Source organism: Vicia villosa, unplaced genomic scaffold (genome assembly GCF_029867415.1).
Source record: "Vicia villosa cultivar HV-30 ecotype Madison, WI unplaced genomic scaffold, Vvil1.0 ctg.000189F_1_1, whole genome shotgun sequence".
Lineage (NCBI taxonomy): Eukaryota > Viridiplantae > Streptophyta > Magnoliopsida > Fabales > Fabaceae > Vicia > Vicia villosa.
The window spans coordinates 728,091-743,056 of NW_026705059.1; the positions used below are offsets into that span (position 1 = coordinate 728,091).

Consider the following 14,966-nt stretch of genomic DNA (forward strand, 5'->3'; position numbering starts at 1 on the left):
GATATTATAAAGTCACTTTACACTAAAAGTGTATTCCAATTAATCTCATATTTTAAATAATCAGAATAGTTAATATAACTAGATGCGAACTTAAAATCATAAATAAAAATAGTTGTGAATTTAATAAACAAATTTTAAATATTATTCACGTTTCTAGAAAAAGAGACGAGATAACTTGCCTAAAATAAAATAAAAAAAGTTGTTTACTTTACATTTTTCTAATTTATAAAATATCTATTAAATTTTTATGAATAGATGAAATAGATAATAATTATTAAAAATCAAATAATTATGAAATATCATATTTAAATTAAGAATAAGATGTTATTCTTATACTATGGACATTTGATAATTGAGTTAAATGTTTTCCTCCGCACAATTGCAGAAATCAAACCCTCGAGCCATACTATTATGAGTGGCAAAGCTCTTCCGCAAAAGAATTTAACAATGCTGCATGTCCATGACCGAGATCAAACGAAAGATCCAGACCCCAGGTTAGGCTAGAAGAGCTCTTACTATTTCATTAAAGTGTGCTTGGATTAAAAATAAAAATAAAAGTAAAAGTAAAAGGAAGATGAAATATTAGACAGAGATGATAAAATTTTAAGAACAATAAAAATAATTTTATAACATGTAATATATTAAAAAAACAAATATTTTTTCACTTTAAAAATTTAGTATGTCTTAATTATCAAATTAGTATAACAAATTTTTTAAGAATTAAATATTGAAAACATTTTGAAAATAAGATCTAACTCACATTATAGTTCTTTTTTTTTTATTTTAACAATGACATTATTAACATCATTATTTGTTTAAAAAAAACATCATCATTAATTTGATTCTATTTTACTCAAATGATAGTTAATTAATTTTTAAAATTCAGAAAAACACATTTATTTATTTATATTTAATTTTTATTTATTTATTTATCTATATATGTATTATCTAGAGGTAGAATAATTGAGAAGTCTTTTTCGTGTTAGGGGTTCTTCTAAACTTGTCTTAAATATCTATGCCCTTTCCAACTTTCCTTATCCAAATCCCATTTACTCTTCAACTATTATTCTTCTTCTTTTTACCCCACGCTATTCAATTTTCTTCAATCGTTTTCGTTTTCTCTTCCTGTTTTCTTGGGTTTTGCATTTTTATGGTAGAGATGGATGGATTTACTTTTATTATAATTGTTAGCTAGAGTTGATAGTTTTGTAGAATTTTAAAAAAATTCCTGATAATTAGATTATTAGTTAGGAATCTTGTTTTTGTTTTTGTTTTTATTTTTGAGTCTCTGAAGTTACTAGAGATTGTAGTCAATGATAAAAGTGTTTTATCTGCGTCGTGCATCAAAATTTAAACGTATTTTTAATTAATTTTGGCCTTACTTTAAATTATCTATATCTATATATAATTAATTGTTACTTTAATTTATTATATATAATCTCTTGTTTATTTTGTTTTATTTTTTGTCTCTCTCTATGTTGACCGTTTCAATTACAATACTGGCAAACAAACTAAATAACAAAAACGAAATTATATGTAAAGATAAATTACACTCAATTTACTTATAATCAAACACAGAGAAATTTAAAAAAAAAATTAACAATAAGGTCACATATAAATGTTACCCCTCACAAAATCAACTTATTTTTAGGACACTTATTTCTCTTCACTCACCTTCCAACGTTGTTGTAATAATTATTCAATTCTTCTGTTCAAAAGATAAAACCAATGCGCGAGGAAATTATTTTTATTCACATGGTTATTTCCCATTTTACATTCTTGGAGGGACTCTATAAGAGCAAACATATACAATTAATTAAGAGATGGTCTTGTAATTTAAAGTACAATTGCAATTACGAAAGAGGCCTTCAAGTACCAATAGCATATAGAGAGGGGGGATGAATCATAAATGTTTTAAAATTATTAACAATGAAAGGAATAATTCTGCAAAAAAATAGAGAAAAGTTATAGGAACAAATTCAAACGCAGTTATAATTTAAAAAATATATATATTCTACAAAATGAAAAAGAAAAATTATAAAGATCAATACAAAAGTAGTTATGGAACCTCAAAAGTAATATTGATGAATCAAATTTATATGAACACAAAAATTATATTTTTTTTACTTCTCCATTAATTATGTTGGATCCATTAATTATTTTGGACGATTCTCCTCTAGCCGTTTTATTAATTAAGTTGGTCATGTGATATTTTTCCTTTGCTGATTTATGTTCTTTATTGTCCCTTTAACTATAAATGTAAGAACAAAAGAATCAAAATAAAACTATCAAATAAAAAGAAAAATGCATTAAGGAAGTTCCCGTGCCACTAGAATTTGAAATGAGAAATAATAGAGAGCATTGCACACATCATGTTAGATAAAGATTTTCTTAACAAAAAACGCCATCCAATTCTTTTCTCCTTAGATTTGTAATTGCTTCATTTTTTTAAAACATATCTATATGAAATGTGAAGAAATAGATCAGTGTTTCTCTCTCTACAGCAATTCTTATAAAGTAATCATTTAAAATGAAAATTAAATATGAACTGAAAGGATAAAATGGTAGAGGAAAGTAACCATGAATAGCAAAATAAACTTTACTTAAGAGTTAAAATGGAGAAAGTACAGAAAAGTTGAGGAAAGAACTAAACAAAAAAAAAAACTACTCTGCAATGTAAATGGAAAATGTTATGGTATGTTACTTGCTATCAGGTGATGTAAATAAGCCTTATCGAAAAGATTATCACTTTTTCAATTATAATTCATAGTAGAAGCAAACCATTAAGAAAGATCACTTGTGAACCAAACCTGACATGGTAGTTTTTTCTCTCTTCTATTTGGGGAAAAGGCCAGAGAAGTTTTTTTGTCAGATAGTAACCGATGCTTATGGAATGCTATGTTATTTAAAGGATAAATAACTGCAAGGAAGGATAAAATTTGGAACTAAAAAGGATAACATTGTTGTAAGGAAGGATATTATTTTAGAAACTAAAAAGGGTCAGACCGTATAATTAAAAAAGGTTATTATGCGCCGTCTGTGGGAATCAAACCCACGACCACGTGGTTAAAAGCCACGCGCTCTACCAGCTGAGCTAAGACGGCTTGCTATCAATTTTAAAATATAATAATATACAATATAAATATTATGTTACCAAAATTTTAGTACTAATAGGATCTTCAACTCATAATTAACACAAAAATATATTGATAACAACACACCATGTAACACACACATATGAAACATTTATACTAGATACGTTGAGAATATTTATATTCTCGCAAACTCAAAAAATATGTACTTGTTTAAAGTTAAATTTTAGCATTAATTCACTTTATTACATAATAAAACAAATATGATTATACACAAAATATATTAAATATTTTAAACAAGTACTAAGTCTCCTTTTGTTTATCCTTATCCAATACATATTTATTCGTAAAGAAAATAAATGACCTAGAGTGAGAATTATATCTTACTGAATTCTCCAACTAAAACCATTCATGTCTTATACTTCATTATTATTACTTGAGATCATGGTATACATACTTAGATATCATTTATATAACTAATTAACATCATAAATAATACTACATTCATCCCTAAATATAAGACCATGTAGACAAAATTATGCTAATTAAGAAAGTTGGTTAGAGTATTAAATATATTGACTATTTGTACATTTTTACAAATTTATCCTTAGGAGAGTGAGAAATGATTCATTTTCATACATGTGTATTTATTATTGATTCAGAAAAAGATGTGATATAATTAAGGGTGTGTTTAGAAAAAAATAAGTAATGCACTTTGAAAGTTGAAGAGGGTCTTTTAAAAAGGGACAAGAAAAAAACTCAAGAGGGTCTTATAATTACGGACATAGGTAGTAACATATAAGATGTAATATAAACATTTCATTTGGCACTTATGATTCACTTATATTGAATGACAAAGCCCATTTAGGTTTTCCCTAAGATACCTAAATGTTTGAGATTTACCTTTACCCTAAACCCTTTAAATTGTAGAGGTTGCCCATGACATCCTTATGCTCTTATTATTGAATTACTTGAGATCTGCCTTTGTATTGGTGAACCCAAGAACAAAGTTTGCCCAACGTACTCAACTTATAAAATAATCATCATATAACAATATTGTTATACTTGCTAAAAAAAGTGAGGGATATATATATATATATATCTGGTTCATTCGCTTTCTCACATGATACCCTTATTAAGGTCCAACAAAATTATCCTAGTCCATAGTCTTTCAAGCACAAGGCATTGGAAAGGGAGAAGTGATTTATCCCGAATATAGATACTATTTTAAAGATTTTATGAGTCTCTTAAGCAAAACTTGGGGCGAGTTCCTTCAATAAGTTTAGGGAGAGCACCTCAAGTAAGCTTGGGACGAGTCCTTCGGGTAAGATTTGGACTAGTTCAAAAGGAAAAGAAATTAACCATGCCATGAACATGGTCACTTTGGTATTTTTAGTTTATTTCTTAACAATTATACTACCACCTTTTGTAGACCTTTTACGCCTTTAGAGGCTTATTAAAAAAAACGTTTAGAATCTATGGTGATTCCCTTTAGGATATTTGATTTCCATTGTAGTTTGTCCATTAATTTCAAAGTTTATGATGCTTTGGCGACACAAATTTATTGTTTGAGACGAGTCCCTCAAGAGTTGTTTGGGGCGATTCCCACAACTGTTGCTTAGAGTTGACATTAATAAGGATCCTTAGGTGGCGGTCCCATGATGATAAGGTAGCAATGATACATTATTGAAGTTCCAACATTCAATAGCCTCATGGGCAGAAAGGATTTGCCTTTGAGGGCCCAACATTTAATACACTTGTGGGCATAAAGGATACTTCATTGAAGTTCTAGTATTCAACGGTCTCATGGGCGGCAAGGATACTTCATTGAATTTCCACCATTCAATATCCTCTTGGGGAGCAATGATACTTCGTTGAAATTCTAATGTTCAATAGCCTTGTGGGCGATAGGGACTCCTATTTGAGAATCCAATATTCAATAACATCATGGTGGACAAAGATACTATATTGAAGTTCCATCATTCAATAGCCTCACGGGCGACAAGGATAATTCATTGGAGTTTCAACATTCAACATCCTCGTGGCCGACAAGGATACTTCGTTGAAGTTTCATTATTCGATAGCCTCGTGGGCGAGAATGTTTCCTCTTTAAGAATCTAACTTTCAATAGCCTCGGGGGGAGGGGGCGACAAAGATACTTAATTGGAGTTCCAACATTCAATAACCTCGTGGGCGGAAATGACACTTCATTGAAGTTATAACACAAAACAGTCTTGTGGGCGGCAATGATACTTCATTGAATTTCCAGCATTTAAGAGTCTCGTGGGCGACAAGGATACTTCATTAAATTCCCAAATTTAACATCCTCGTGGGCAACAAAGATTCCTCTTTGAGGATCTAACATTCAATAGCCTCACAGGTGGATAGGATACATCATTGGAGTTCCATTTTTCAATATCCTTATGAGTGACAATGATACTTCATAGAAGTTCCAACATTAAATAGCCTCGTGGGTGGTAAGGATACTTTATTGAAGTTCCATCATTCATTAGGCTCGTGTGTGGAAAGGATATTTCATTAAAGTTTTAACTTTCAATAGCCTCGTGGACAACAAGGATTCCTCTTTGAGGATCTAACATTCAATAGGCTCGTGATCGTGAAGGATACTGAGTTGAAGTTCCAACATTCAATAGCCTAATGAGTAACAAGGATACTTCATTGAAGCTCCAAAATTTAATAGCCTTATATGAGACTAGAATACTTTATTGAAGTTCCAGCATTTAATTGTCTCATGGGTGGCAATGATCCTTTAGTTAAGGTCCAACATATAACTTTTCCTTCAACTGATGGCGTTCAAAGACAATAGCATGATCAATTTTTGGTTTGCCTTTTCCTTCCTTAAGTTGTCTTTCCGTTGCATCTAAAGCATGTGTTTGTGACCTATGAATTGAAGCTTTGTCGGTGACCTCGAGGTCAAAAGATTTTCCACAAACATCATTTTGTAGCTCTCTATTAAACCTTTTCTATGGACAACCATTTTTTAAGTTAAGCACTCAGAAGTTTGCGTGAATTTCTGTTAGAAACTTTAAGATCACTCCGCAGACAGCAAAATGTTGTTTTTATTTGCGTTAATTTATTCCCTATTTTAGTGTTAGACTCTCTACTACGCTTCAAATGTTATTTCTGTTTTTTTAAACAATCAAATCACCAAAATAATTAATATAAACAATTGCGAACTTAAAACCATAAATATAAATAGTTGTGAATTTAATAATAAAAAAGATTCTTAGTGACACATTGTATTGCAGAAGCTAATAGGCATAAATTCTTTGTAATGTTAGTTAGGGCAATATATTTGAGGAATTAAAGGCGCATGAGTTTTTTGCATAGAGAAATTGTTGATACTATTTAAGAATACTTTTTCATAAGGGAACATGTGTTCAATTATGTGTCGAGACTCTATGAAAGTATGCCTTGAAATCCATGTGATCTAGGTGATTTGTTAAGATGCATTTGATTAAAAGTAAGATTCACATTCTCATTAGTCACATTGTTAGTCAAGTTGGCACTTTGTGCGTCATTAGTTATATGAACATGGTTGATTACACAGTTAACTTGATATGTTTCCACAAAATAGTTGAATAGCTTTTTGAAAAAAGTATCGACCCTAGTATGTAGAATTTCATTACCGATGCATCAAGCATATTCTAAAATGTGAAGGACATCAAATGTTTTTTTTCCCTTCCATCTATAATTTAATCATGGGAATATTTAGTGTTTTATCATCAAATTTAATATACCATTCTCTAGATTTATGGTACCAAATAACTTATTCTTTATGGAAGAGTTGATCCATATCATTTTGGAGTTTCTTCTCTAGAAGCACAAGCCTAATATAATCAATTCTAAAAAGTTTTTGAATACCCATTAGCCCGTTTTCAATATTTTTTGAATCAAAATAATAAATAATGAGATTAATCCAAACACAATATATACATGTCGATCTTTAAGGATCCAATCACAACAAATAGACAATCAAACTATAAACTAATGGGAATTTTATATTAGGTCATCATCAACTTAGCAATGTACTGTCTCATCTTAGGATTGTTCCACCCCTATAAACTAATATATTTATAATTTTCTCCTATATCTTTGTATTAAGTACATTGTTCCCATAACTTTTGTCATTTATATATTTCCACGTCCCGTATACCATCCTGGCTGAAGCAAAATTGAGTAATTAGGCTTTTCAACCTTTGCCTTTGCTATTTCTTGTAATCCAATTCAATTCTTCATTTCATTCACCTGTTCATGCTTAACCTACAACCACGTTAATACTTGTTTTGATATTTTCTTTAGCTCAACGCACCCAAAAATAATATGGTGTATCGTTTCTACTTTCAAACAAAAGCAACATCTATCATTGTCAATCATAGCAAATCGATGAAGCCCTTCTTTAGTAGGTAGCCTATCATGACAAGCTAACCACAATAAAAACAAAGCTCTTAGAAATTCTAGATTACTATAGAAGATCTTCCTCTAATTCAAGTCTGATACTCTACTTTCAGTGCCCTATACATTTTCTTTGTGTTAAATTTTCCTCTATGTTGCATACTGCTACAACCTTGCATCTATTAGACCATATCCCTTTGATTGAAAATCGCCTTAAGGATCCATGTGCAGTTGTTTTTAATTTGCACTAACATCGGTTACTCACCCTTGATATAATAACTATTAATACATTTTATCTGTAGGCTATCAACCTTATCGCTTAAGTTCCACAACAACGTCATCATGTTTGCTTTGTTCCACTCTTAAAGCAATATAATGTTCATTCCTCCTTGAGTTTTTTAGGCACATATTTCTTTATAAGCAATTGAGTATTTCCTACTTATTTCATTTCATTCAATTTACAAGAAAGACCTACAGACGTCATCAAGTTTATGGATTACCTTTACCTGCTTTGGAATAGGTAAGCATTGCATCCAATAATTTGTGATAGCAAAAATCATACTTTTGATGAGTTGGATTCTTGTAGCATAGCTAGGTAGTTTAACACTATAGGGTTCTGTCCTTACTACAAAATTGTCAATCAAGCTTAAATAATGGTGAATAAATAATTTTCTATTAGTTAAAGGCACACCAAGATACTTGAAAGGGATAAGACCTTCTTTGAGAAATGTTAGTTACTTAATTTCTTTTTTTAGTGTGGTATGTCACCCCTTTAAAATATACTCTACATTTGCTTGGATTCCCTCTAAGGCTTGTGGATCTTGATAACTCATTAAATGCGTTCATCATGACTCAATAGGCATTGTATCTCCTATAGCAAACATTAGAAGGTCATCTGCAAAGCTGATATTAATTATGTGAAGTTTCTCACACTTTGAATGAAAGTTAAAATTAAGTACCTTCCTCATCTTCTGTAGGAATCTATTCAGGTACTCTATAACAATCACAAATATCAGGGGAGAGACGGGGTCTCCCTGCCTCAGTCCATTTTTTTCCTTCATAAAATTGGTGTATTCCCCATTAATACTGAACCTGTAAGACATAGTGGTAACGACCAACAAAATCCATCTAATGAATTGTCTAGGAAACCCAATTTCTTTTAATATGTTTTCCTAAGGGGGGAAAACGGGCATGCCCACCCTGTTAGGCCCGCCCCGCAAAAATCCACGAAAAAATGGGACGGTGCGAGGCAGGCATATTTGAGGGTGCGGGTCTAAACCTTGCCCCGCCCCGCAAAAAAGTGAGGGTGGGGCAGGGAAGGCCTGCGGGCATTGAACTTTTTAGGCTTAAAAATAGTATAATTGTATGAAAAAGCTCAAGCCCGGAAAAAATGGGGCGGAGCGGGGCAGGCACATTAAAGAGAGCAGGCCTAATATGATCAGTTCATATGCAAGCAAGACGTGATCATGAATGTGTTATCCTGACACAAAAGTTTCCTGGCTTTGATTAACATTGTTGCCAATAACTTTCCATAGCCTAGTAGTTAGGATCTTAAAAATGACTTTGTAGATGGTAGTGTAACAAGATGTGAACCTCTAGTTCTTTATAGCTTTGACCTATGGGCTTTTTGGAATGAGAGTCACCAGAGTGTTGTTGATACTTGATATAATTCTTTATTGTTTTTATATATTGTTAAACAATAAAGAATTTTAATGTTAAAAAATATAGTTTAAATTGTTTGATTAAAATAATTATTCTAAAATATTTAATACAAGTAGTTGGTTGCAATTTTGCAATATATATATATATATATATATATATATATATATATATATATATAATAATAATAATAATAATAATAATAATAATAATAATAACTTGACTTTAATTTTACATTATATTTACCAAAATTATTTGAACATCTTAAATATAGTGAGTATTATTTTTATTTATAAATAGTTAGGGGTGAAAATAAGTCAGACCAACTAACAGAGACCTACGACCTAACTTACACAGCTTCAGACCATACCAATTTTTTTTTAAATATAAAAGGCCTAGCTTTTATAAAAGTTTATTTAGTTAAAAAGATTAGGCCTCCGACCATAAAAAGCCTTTCAATCCTATCACGACAACCTACTTAAATAAATATTTTTATTTTTATTTATATTATTATATTGTGTATTGTATTTTGAATTAAAATACAAAAATAAAACTTATTCCAATAGGATGAAAACAACTTATGAACAATGTCATAAGCTCTTTTCATAAGTCTTCCGAAACAAACAGTCTCACAAAACTTACTTTACTAGAAAAATTCAAATAACTAATCACAAACAAATTTTTAGTATCACAATCATTGATATTTTAGTTTTTTAGTCTAAATAAATACTAATTAAATGGCTTATTTACATATGTTCAAAAAAAAAATAGACTTTGCCAGTTTCCTGAGAGGTCCCTTAGTTGTAAGCTTACCCTTCAACCTTGGGGTACTTAGTTCGAGACTTTGGCACCAAATAAAATAAAATAGACTTTTAAGTATACTAACAGATTAATCAGACATTCAAAAAGACCTTACTCAAGCCTAAAAATAAGTCTATGACCTGCTACAGGCTAGACTTAGACATCAATATTTTTAGCATAACAGACTTATTTCAAAGTAAATGCTATCTTTACTTCTCAATATATATATATATAGATATTCTATCTATCTATCTATATATATATATATATATATATATATATATATATATATATATATATATATATAGATAGAGAGAGAGAGAGAGAGAGAGAGAGAGAGAGTGAGAGATAGGGGATATTCTTACTCCAAGAGTAAGTTTAAAAGAGTTACTCCAAATCTTAACCTTTGATCTTTATTAATCTAACCAGTTTTAATTCATTATTTAATCTAATTATTTTTGAAAATATAAAAAATCAATTAAAACCGTTAGATTAATGAAAACAAAATACTTTCATTAACCAAAAAACAGTTAATCACAAGGCGATCCTAAGGATCCCGCCAAGAAGAAAACTAAAACACTAAAGGAAGACTATCCTAAAGCATCATCAAGTGGTGTATATGAAATCTCAACTTGAGATTCATACAAGCTCGGTAAATCATAATATCTATGATTCTTTCCCTATACTAAGGATGGCAACGAGTAGGGTCGGGTGCGGGTTTCACACTATCCAAACCTGCACCTGAACCCAAAGGTTATTCGGGTGGCAAAATAACACTCACGCCCACACCCATTGGGTTCAGGTTTTTTCACCCAAACCCGAACCCGCGACAAAATACATAAAATAAATATTCCTTCAATTTTCCTATAAATTTTCACTATATATATATATATATATATATATATATATATATATATATATATATATATATATATATATATATATATATATATATATATATATATATATATATAAGCGGGTGTGATTTCGAGTTTCGGGCGCGAGTTTCACACTACCCAAACCCGCACCCGAAATATCGGGTGGCACCCGAAGCCAGTCAACTAGGGTTTTCACCCATTCACTCGGGTTCAGGTGCAGGTGGGTCCCATGGGTTTGGGTATGCTTGCCATCCATACCATATACCCGTATTACATACATTGTTCCCAAAACATATATCATTTATATGCTTCCAACATTTGCATAAAGTCTTCGTAATTGCTAGCTTGATCATCTTGGCCCGCCAATCTTTACCACTGCTTTTCTCCACAAGCTAGATAATCTCATGTTACCAATCTTAAGGGGAGTGACGAATCTGCAACCACTCAAGGACATAACGCCAAATCCTTTTCATCTCACCATGATAAAAAATAAGTGAGCCAAAGTCTCTTGTTTGTCACAAAAACAGCACACATCATTATACATCATTCCAAACTACTTCAATCTCTCTTTGGTTGCTATCCTTCCATGGCAAGCAAGGCATATACTACCTTCGTTATTTTATATAAGAGACATTTCACTTTATAGGTTCACTGAATAATCAATGTATCTGGTATCTATATTGACTAGATACATTAATTATTCAATGAATTTAGAAAAGTGAATTGTCTCTTATATAAAGGAACGGAGGTAGTAATAAATTTGGCCCGTGGTCTTGCAATATTATTGTAAAGGAATTTTCTCCAAGGTACTTTCACTTGCCCCTCTAACAGTTCAAGGTAGACTTCTCTAGTTTTGACAGGACTTTTACTAAGCACATTGGTTCACATATTCTTTTGCAATATAACCATCATTTGCTTAAGGATAGCTCTCATAACCCAAGAACCCTTTTTATTTCATAGGCACGCTCATGATATCTTTGTTCTTAATGTAATAAGCATGAATCCACCTTATCCACAAATGTCAAACTTTCCACTTAGATTCCATAAAAGCTTTATTAAATTAGCTCGATTACAGTCCAGAAGATGAATCAAACCCATACCACCATTATTTTAGGGGGAACACTTAATTTTCCAAGAAACATGGGATTTTCTTATGATGACATCCTTACGTGTCCATCAAAAAGTTCTACAAATCGAGTCAATTTTTTGCAAAACCTTCTTAGGCATAGGGAGGCACTATAACCAATAGTTGTTAATGGAAAAAATCACACTCTTTATCAATTGGAGTCTGCCAACAAAACTTATCATTCCTCGAGCTCTTATGTCTAATCCTAGCCATTAGCTTATATGCCAAAATCATGCACTATTTGGACACTCAACTTCTTACTTGAGAGAGGGATTCCCAAGTATCCAAAGGGGAAAGTACCTTCTATAAAAGAAGTAATTGTTTTTATCTCATTCTTAGTAGCATCATCCACACCCTCATAGTAAGCTTTACACTTACCGGGGTTAACAGCCAAACATGTAAAGTCCGAAAATTGATTGAACATTCTCATGAGAAGCTTCATTGAGGTGGTGTCACCGTCCTCTAGTAAAGAGGAATAGGTCATCCGCATAGCTCAGGTTCACCTGGAGTCTCTCACACTCTGAATGATAATTAAAATCAAGGATTTTATTAAGCTTATTCAAAGATCTTTGTAAGTAATCCATCACAATGACAAAAAGTAGATGGGACAAAGGGTCACCTTGTCTGAGGCCCCTTATAACTATCAATTTTTTTAGAGTAAACACCATCATTGTTAAATTGATAGGAAACAGTTGAGACACATACCATAGCCCATCTGATGAATTTTGGTGGGAAACTAAGTTCCTTCATAATATTCTCCAAAGTACTCTTGTCTACCATGTCATATGCCTTTTTAATGTATAACTGATACATACATTGGGGGGGGGGGCTTCTTTCCTATAATAGCCTTTAATGAGCTCAAAAGCCAACATGATATGATCATGTATGTGCTGCTCTGGGAAATATGGAGCCTGAATCATATGAATGATTCTGCTAAGAACCTTGTTGAACTTATTAGCCATGACCTTTGATATGGTTTTATAGATGGTTGTACAACATGAAATATGTCTGCACTCTTTGATATACTTTGCTTCATTGGATTTGGGTATTAACACCACCAAGGTACAATTAACAACTTTGTATAATTTTTCCTTCACAAAGAACTCCTAGACTGCCCTTATGTCATCCTCCCTTACAATGTTCCAAGCTCTTTTGAAGAACTTAGACTCACATTCATCAATGCCAGGGGCTTTTAAGCCCCTTATGCTCTTCAGGGCTACCTTTATCTCCATGTCAGTTACATGCCTTATCAACTCATCCCCTGGTCATTTGTCAACCGATTATTATTCATCATATCTTGAATATCAATTTTCTTTCAAATTGGTATTTGCAGTTCCTAACAAATTCCTGAAGAACTCAATAATCTCCTCCTCAATTTCATGCTTCTCAGTAATTGTAGTGCCATCATTCCCACAAAGCATATAAATCCCAATTTGTTGGTTCTTGCTTCTGATGGAGGCATGGAAATAAGAGTTATTCCCATCCCTATTATTTATCCATTCTATTTTGGTATTTTGTCTAAGCACTTGACCCTTTAAATCATTCCAATGGTTGTTTCAGTGCACTCCTTAGCCCTATCTATTTTATGGTAGTTCATTATGTCATTCATCAAGTTCTTCTTAGATGTATCTAAATCATTCTTAGCTTGATCCAGCTTCACCTTAATGTCTGAAAGAGGCCTACTTTTTTGTTATATGGTGGGTTCAAGTCTTTGTAGTTTTTTTCCATGTCAGTCATTGCTTAAGGAATTTGATATGGGACTTCTTGATATCAGTATTCTCATTTTCCCTGTGACAAAAAAAGGCATGATCATATATCCCAACTTCTATATTGTATAAAGTGGTATCCCTCTGCTGCAAGAACCACTCAACATTTCCAAGGACCCTGTAAATTCTTGAATAGATAGCCCCTATGTTGTGTCTATTGGACAAAATAAAATAACCCCCTTTGCTCTCCATCTCAAACAATCCTACATTGTTCATCATGGTAACCATATTAATGTACTCAACTTCTTGTACATTGCTGCCACCTATTTTATCCTTAGTTTCCCTGATATTGTTGTAGTCCCCTATAAGACACCAAGGACCAATACTACTTGTGTCCCCTATAAGCTTCAGTATCAGCCCATAACTCCCTTCTTTATTGTAATTGACTATGGCCATATATATCTGTTAACTAATGCTTGAAATGGCCCTCTAAGGAAAATACTCCATAATGTATAAACTAGTTAGTATCAATAATTTTATGAACTCATACTTTTGTTGCATCCCACATAATCCATATCCTTCCATTCCCATGTTTATTGTAGTTATCAATGTAAGACCAATGGTGGCCAATTTTATTTCTAATGGAGTTAGCTTTGGTACCTTTTACTCTTATTTCAACCATAATTGCAATATGAGACTTTAATCTTTGGAGTATATTTCTAATCTTCTTATTTCTGCTTGCTTTATTAATACCTCTCACGTTCCAAGAAATAATCATGTGCTGTTTAAGTACACTATAGGATCATTCGAAATCCTAAGTGGGGAGAATCCATTCTGACATTTGATAAGGTTTCCAAGTTTGTCAGCAATTTGCATTTTACCTTTTTCACTTATGGTTTTCCTTGCCAATTTCCAGCAGTCATTGTCTTGTTCCTTGGGCACATCATTTTCATCATCAGTAGGGATCCCTATGATTTTTGAATATTATCCTCTAGCTCAATTTTTCAATCCACTTCTTTTCATACACGTGTTTTGCGGGCCCTTGCTTGCATTTATGTCCTATTCTCTGACACATATATTCAAGTTTAATAAAAATACCTATAGTTATTATTAACAATATTATTTTAAAACATTATATTTCACAATTATGATACTAAGAACACATAAATAGTTAATTTAATAAAAATTTAATAGTTTTATTATATTTTTAAATACGTATAAATATATTTAAGTAAAACTACTTTAAAATGGATGGGAAATAATTGATTTCATATAATATCAAAATCAT

General features: G+C 31.7%; 1 non-coding gene across 1 annotated transcript; it reads right to left on the bottom strand.

The window, feature by feature from the left end:
* Positions 1 to 3,031: 3,031 nt before the first annotated feature.
* On the bottom strand, positions 3,032 to 3,104 carry TRNAK-UUU (transfer RNA lysine (anticodon UUU)). Its single transcript has one exon. It is a non-coding gene; the product is annotated as a tRNA-Lys (tRNA).
* Positions 3,105 to 14,966: the final 11,862 nt, after the last annotated feature.